Raw genomic sequence first — 5,741 nt, forward strand, 5'->3', positions numbered from 1 at the left:
TGTGAAAAGTTATTTCCTCCTTAGAATACTTTATACATTGCTTATATTAAATATGACACTTGAACAGTCAAATATTAGTTGCTAACAGGAAATATTCTGAGAAATGCATCACTGAGTGATTTTGTCCTTATGTGAATGTCATAGAGTGTGCATGCGCAGACTAGACAGGCTGCCACACTGCTAGGTGATGCAGTCCTACCGGACTGCCACTGAACACATGATCGACTGTGGACCAAAACACCATTTTAGATGACTTACTAGTCATATGTATATATATATTCATTATTTTCATTGTTCCTATGAAAATCAAATGTCCCCAAGACTAAAGTGAGGCTTGTAGCAGAGCATCAGTACCTGCTATTTGTCCAGAATGCTAAGGATTACAATAGTCATTATCCTTATTTGATCCCAAAGTCAGCACTGTGAGGCAAGCCAGAAGAAAGGAATTCCCCACTTAATATAGGCAGCAGCAAAGTCTCGGGTGTAACTTGCAGAAAGGACAGAGCTGGCTGCCTCAAACCTGAGTCTTTCAGTTTTGCCTCCTACCCTCCACTCTCCCAAGCTCCAGTCATCTGCCTCTGTATATCTCCCCCAGACTGGCAGGTTCTTTTCAATAACCAATTAACCTGCAACCTCTGCCAAAACCAACAAATGCAGCAACGGCAATGGCAGATCTCATCTTAAGTAGCAGCTTCTTTCAAGGGCTCACATATCAGGTCTGGCATGCTTCCATCCGGCCAGAATGAGTTCCTATTGTACACAAAGGACTATTTTGTGTGTATTTTGTTAAAATGGACTATTTTACAATAGTTTGACAATTAACATTAAAAAAATCCTTACTATCACAGTTTGGAAAAGCACAGTTTTTTAAAAAGGAAAAAGGCAGCTAGAATGTAAGTTTGTTTTACGTATTGGACTTTATCAAATGAGTGTCTTAACATTTTCTAAATTCCAAATTATGCAAGCCTCCGTGCAAAAGAGAAGCCATTATTTTTCTAGCATTATTTTGCTCTTATCATCTGCTTATAATAGTCATTTGGAATGTTCTGTATGTATCCAGATAACTTACATACTTGTAGAATATTTTTCCTGTAGAAGTAGTAAATAATTATAATTCATATTCTTTAAATATTGTTTAACTTAATTAATTTAATATTCATTAAATCAACGGAGCCAAAAAAGATCTTAGGTGTAGCACAAGAGCAGGGAAACATAATTTTAAAAAAAAATTTCATTTATTTTATGGGTATGTGTGTATTGCCTGCGTGTAGGTAAGTGCGCCTGTGTCGTGCAGTGCCCACGGAAGACAGAAGTTGTCGGATCCCCTGGAACTGGGGTTACGGACAGCTGTTAGCTGCCATGTGGGTGCTGGGATTTGAACCTGGGTCTTCTGCAAGAACAGTCAGTGTTCTTAACCGCTAAGCCATCTCTCCAGACCCGGAAACATAATTTTTTATAAGTAATAAAGAAAATAATCACTTTTTCCAAACTCAAAGTACATTATTACTTTACTTTTGTATCTCACTTATACTGCTCACATTTTTAAAAAAAATTTATTATTTTTTTAATTTTATGTGTATGAGTGAGCCTGCATGTATATGAGTACACCCGTGTGGTTCAATGCCACAGAGGTCAGAATAGGGCTTCGGATTCCCCTGGAACTGGAGTTAAGGACGGTTGGTAGCCGCCAAGTGGGTGTGGGACTCAAACCCTGGTCCTCTGCAGGAGCAGTCAGTGCTCTTAACTGCTGAGCTCTCTCTCCAACCCCTACTGTGCACATGTTATTAAATAAAGTCTCTTCCCTTTTTTAAATCTATGTTTTTCAACTAAATTCTACTCTTTCCACCAGTGTAACAAAATCAACAGGTTAGTAGAATAGCCAGGAGAAAACCAGGAAAGCTTTCCTTCAGAGAGAGGCCAAGAACACACTGTAATGCTTGTGACTTATTCCCTCATCCTCCCTCTAAATATTACACTGCTCCACAAAGAATTCTTGCTTAACTTTATTGGAAAGTGTGTAACAGGACCACTTTTAAAAATCTTACAGAGCTGAAGGCATGTATGTTAGCATGGTTAGCTGGGACTGAGCACAGGAAAATGAGTTTGAATTCGTTACACTTATGTCTCATACCTTATAAGGGGAAGCGTTAAGGATACCAGGATATATATTTTTAAAGTAATAGTGCCAGGAAAATCTCTTAACATAGTGATCCTTGTTGCCCAATGAAATAAAAATAGTGAGCTTGATGCTTTTTTTCTTCCCTCAGTCATAACTGTGGTAGAAGTTTCAGTTCAGTTTTAAAGTTTCAGAGTTTGGGGCTTAAAGTGAACATGACTGCCTACAGGCACGGAACAAGCTTCAGTCCAGAAATTCATTTTATAAACCTCACACATTATCACTGCTAGGAGTTTTATAATTGCAATAAAACATATTAACTTAAAACTTGTATCATGCGTAAAAGTACATTATTCTTATGGAGATACTTGTAACTAACGGAGGATTCAAAACAGAAAAAAATGTAGCAACATATAAACACACCGATGACCAGCAGATGTCTAAGGCTACTCATTATTTTTGATTCTGCGCCCATCAGTGTGTATGCAAAAAGGGTTGTTGGCCTACGACCAAGCACTGCCAAGACCTTTGTAGAAATTGGAATTGAAACAATGGTGAGCTCCAGACAGGCCCGCCGGGCTGGCAAAGCATATAAAAGCCTGGAGGGAGGTACAGCGGGACTAAGGGCAGGGCTGCGTCGGGCATCCCTGGTCCTCCTTTTGGGAGAGAAGTGGAAGCCACCACACTGGGAGGGCAAGGCGAAGGAAGTGTCAGCTGGAGAGCCGCACGCACTGAGAACTGAACGCTATTCAGGTTGGCAGAACAGGGGAAGAAGGCTGCGAACAGCCCTGGGTGAAAGATCCGGCAGCCTTCTGTGGAGTTCGTAAAGTTTTAGGAGAAAGGACTTTATCCCGAGGGCCACGGGGATTCCTTTAAAAGAGTTAAAACGGGAAGAACGCGATCGGATTAAAATGAATTCGACTGTGGAGGTGGGGGAGGGGGCAAGGCGCGTGCCGCGCGCAGTGGGTAGGTTAACTGCGCAGATCCGCGTGGGAGACGCTGGGGGCGCGCACCCGGCGGCGTGGTGGCGGGAGCCGCAACCTGACCAGAAGTGCGGACCGAAATCGGACCCCAGGGCTGGCGAAGAGCGGGAGCTAGGCTGTAAACAGGCCGAGATGGGAAACGCAGGGTTGGAGGACAGGAGCTGGGCTCCGCGCGAACACGCAGCTTCCATCTCTGGTCCGCAAGCCCAACTGCACAGGGGGTCTGGAAGCAGAGCGCGCTGCGCCAGTGGACCCCACCACCGAGAGGATGGACGCAGAGAGACGCCAGCTGCTGGGTAGCTCCCTGGGGAACCTTCCCGCCGCCTGACAGCGCTTATTTCCCTTTTCCTCAAATCTACCTGGCATCTCAAGGCCCGCAGTGAATCTCAAGGTTCCACACCCCCATCCCCGCTCTAATGTGCAGGGACGGGAAATGAATTGACTGTGTGGTAGATCTTGGCAACAACCTTCAACCAGTTCACCCCTATCCTACCCACTAATTAATTCAAGGCATCCGATTGTTGAGACAGTCACCTTTTATAGATTACAGAAATGGATTTTTCTTTCTAAAATGTACTACGTTCCTTTCTCCAACTCCTATGTTTAAACATTAAGGTGACCAACTTTCAGTTTTAATAAACATCGCACTAAAATTATGCAGCCACTTGACATAAAGCTGAAATGGAGTTTTACACCACCAGTGAATACAAACTTCTCTACATTCTCGGTCCTGCTTGAACGCCTCGGGGGATCGCTTATTCCCTCTGCGGCCGTCTCCGGATTTGCCCAGCGACTCCCGGGCCGCACTACCTGCTCCTGCCGACCGTGGGTCCCCATGCGCCCTAGCGCGGAACTGTGGAGCAGGTCCACCGCTCCGGGCCGAGAGCCCCACGCGGTCCCGGGTCGGCGCTGCCCCCAGCCCGGACTTCGGGGGCGGGCCCTCTACGCCCGCCGCTGATTGGTCAGTTCTGCTGAGCTCCGCCCCCAGGTGCGTGCAGGAGGTGGGGCGGGCACGGAGGGAGCGCGCGGCGCGGCCCCGCGAAGGGTCCGTGAGCCGCGTGCCGGCTCCGGGCCGCGGCGTCCTTGAGAGCCGGAGCGGCGGGCGGCTCGGTCCGGGTCCCCCGAGGCCCCTCCTGTCGGAGCTCCGCGGCCGCGCGAGCCGGGCACTGACCGCGGCGGTCGCTAGCGCCGTAGCCCGGATGTCGCTGCCCCCTGCGGCGGGGCCGCTCGCGCGCTCCTCGGCCCGGGAGGACGCGGGTCTTAAAGGGCTAGCGCCGTGTTGCAGCCGCAGTCGGCCGCGACCTGCGCTCAGAGAGCGACCTCGGCTCGGAGGGACCAGCCGGGCCGCCGCAGCTCGAGCTGGGCCCCCCGGAGCGCCGCGCCGCCCCCAGCAGACCGCTGCCCCAGGCCGGGCTTCCAGCGGCCGCAGCCCCTTCCCGAGGCGCCCCGCGGGGCCGAGAGGCGCCGCCTGTGATTGGTGGAGGCGTCGTGAATGCAGGACATTGTCTGGCCGCGGCCGTCGGCGTCCAGGCCCGCCGCCCTTCCAGGATCAAAATGGTGCGCGGCCGGGGTCCTGCGGCCGGGCCCTCCAGAGGACGAAACGCTAACTTTTTTCGGAATCAGGGATTTGAGGAATGGCATCGGGGTTCTGTTTAAAAATACAAAATCATCTTCAGTAGGGAAATAAAATCATGTGTTTGACATTAAAAGCTTCCTTTAAAATAAATGGTATTAAGGGGATCTGGAAGGGGCCAACTTAGAAAAACTTTGTTTTGTCTTTAAGATTCCTTTAATAGGACTTATGGCAGTTCATCAAATGCCCTTTGTTAAAATTTTAGACAAAGTCAACTAGTAAATAAAATACAAAACTTTATATATATATACGTGCCTTGGCAGTGCAGGTTTTCGAAGACTACACTGAATAGCCTTCCAAGTTTGCTTTCATTCTGAAAATACTGATTCTGAGTCTAGACTTAAAAATGTAAGATGCTCTGTGTGTCTCAAGTCGAATAGGTGAGACCCTTTAAAGAAACTTTGAAATTAGACTTTCTCGGGTTGTTTTTGAAAATATATGGGAATTATTTTAGTGCCTTTCTAACTAACCATTTGAGTTATTTTGGAGTAAACGCAAATTTGAAAGTACCAAGATTTTTAGAGGAGCCACCATTTCTTTGTTAATGTGAGGATTTTCTTTTATCTCACAGAGGTTTTCTAGGTAACTGGAACACTACAATAAAGGATAACCTGGGGAGAACAAGGACTAAGGGCAAAGGTTGCCGTATATGTATGAAAATGCCATGATGAATCACTTTGTGTGCTAACTTAAAGTTCGTAAAATAACTGATTATTCTATTCTATCCCCATCAAAGTAGTAGACTTTTAAAAGTTTTAAGGAGTAGAAAGGTTGGTAAAGAGAAGCAGAAAAATTCCAAGAGATGTGCAAAATGGAAAGCGCTCAGAGAACTTTAAATAAAAGCAAGTTGGTATTTGCATTTTAAGAAACTAGAAAAAATTATGATAAAGTTAAAAGCAGGCTTGTACCTCTACAAAATGTAAATAGCAGTGATCTCATGTAATTGAGTAATCAAGAATTAGACTTGGGAAGAGCAAATAAAGGCAGGAGCAGAAGCATCCAGAAGAGG

This window comes from Nannospalax galili, unplaced genomic scaffold (assembly GCF_000622305.1).
Source record: "Nannospalax galili isolate Female #2095 unplaced genomic scaffold, S.galili_v1.0 scaffold397, whole genome shotgun sequence".
Classification (NCBI taxonomy): domain Eukaryota; kingdom Metazoa; phylum Chordata; class Mammalia; order Rodentia; family Spalacidae; genus Nannospalax; species Nannospalax galili.